The sequence below is a fragment of the Palaemon carinicauda genome, chromosome 12 (assembly GCF_036898095.1).
Source record: "Palaemon carinicauda isolate YSFRI2023 chromosome 12, ASM3689809v2, whole genome shotgun sequence".
Taxonomy (NCBI): Eukaryota; Metazoa; Arthropoda; class Malacostraca; order Decapoda; family Palaemonidae; genus Palaemon; species Palaemon carinicauda.
Window position 1 is genome coordinate 23,173,932 of NC_090736.1, and position 2,100 is coordinate 23,176,031.

Below are 2,100 nucleotides of genomic sequence, written 5' to 3' on the forward strand. Positions count from 1 at the left end.
TGAACATCATCTGGCTTCGTGTTTACTTTGGGTGATCAGTTTCGTTCATGATTTTGGGGTTGATCAACCGTAATAAACTTTTTCAACATTACCAGATTTTTGCGGATTCCTATCATCGTTCTCTTCATATAAAATCCCATTTTTGTTTTCTATTTCTTATACTTTTATTAGGTGATTATATGAGTCTTGCATAACATCACGAAATCCTTCTTTAAAACAGAAATCAATGATTGAATGTTGGAAAAATACATTGTGGTGAAGTTTCAATCCGCACATGCATTTTCCTTTACTGGGTTTTTTCATGTTTTCAGATGTTCAGTAATCTGCCAGGATTGCTTTTTATCCTTTCCTTAAGAAATACTTTCTTTTTAAAGGTTTTCAGAACTTATGAATATCCAGTAAAGTACAGACCTACTAAGTATGATATAGTTGAAAAGAGCCAAAGCATTTTCTTATTCATCAATTTACAAAGGAAGAATCACAAGCGATTCCATCGTCCAAAACCCAACAACTTCATCGAAACTCGAAGAATCTTTTCTCCCCGACCATGTTGGTGACCTGACGCTTGAAAGAGGAAGGTCGGACGTGGCTGAATTAAGACAGTAGGCCGATGGTGAATAATTCAACCTATTACGTTCTACTCTCCGGACTCAATTGCACGCTGAGAAACTTGTTAGCTCCTCGATATTGGACACTAGTTGCAATAACAGTGCTATGCAATTGCTGCTTTCTCCACAATCATTCACTGGAGGCAGCTGCTGTGCCGGACCTGTCATTTGCTGGTAGATGAACTTAATTCCTGGTAAGAACGGAACGATATTCTTTTGTGGCTTTATTTATTTACGTCACACACTGCAATAAAAAGAAGCAAATATTTGCAATGCTAACGAAGGCTTGTGCTCGTGTTCTAAGAATGCATCGTATTATAAGCATTGTTTTTTTTTATGCATATGAAACTTGCGTTGTTGTTTATGGAGTACTGTTTGTCATAGTGCGGGGTTTCTCTCTCTCTCTCTCTCTCTCTCTCTCTCTCTCTCTCTCTCTCTCTCTCTCTCTCTCTCTCTCTCAAGAAAAGAAAAGAATTAGACCTTTTTCTCCTTTTGTTACTCGTCTATATCAATGAAAACAGTTATTTTTGTGGGAAGGTCAAGATATAAGATTTGGGATTATTAACCGGAAAAGGTTCGTTAGAAATGTTATTAATCTCGCTTGATTATTTAAGTATTTAAAGATGTATATTGATATTTGTGAAGAATATAACTAGATTACAACGAGAGATATATGAAAAATAAAAATGTATATCATTATTCGTTATTTTTCCGACTTGTATATCAGTATTTGAATAATCCAAAAACTATAGTCGTTTAAAAACACTAATTTAAGAAATATTACCTTAATGGTGCTATTCTTTGAATATGCATATTGATGTAATTTTATATATATATATATATATATATATATATATATATATATATATATATATATATGTGTGTGTGTGTGTGTGTGTGTGTGTACTATATATATATATATATATATATATATATATATATATATATATATATATATATATATATATATATATATATATATGTTTTTTTACCTACAGGAGTTCATATTTTCCCAACGTCTTACACTCTCATGTGTAAGCCTTTGGTTAAAGGAACTATACATGTTCTTTTTCGTAATATATTCTATCGCTACAGCACTTTTTCGACAAAACTATCTCTTTATCAAGTAATTATTGATTAACAGAAGTTTACAATTCCTCTTATACATGAAATTTTACAAAGATTATGATTAATTATTTTGGAATTATATTCCATAGAAATTATACAAAATAGAAAATTTAAAATTTAAAAAGAGAAGTGTTTCAAAATTCAGAGATTCTTGGATTATAAAGAGGATAGCGGCTGATTATATACTTATATTCGTATATATTCATACACACGCGTGTACACATAAACGTACGCTTGGACCTGCATCACCACAGAGGATATCCATATAACCTTTTGCTTGAAGGGAGCATATAATTACAATCCTGTTGCATGTTCAATGTTGGCCTTTGAAGGGCGATGCTTACAACTTCAGCTATTATGAACA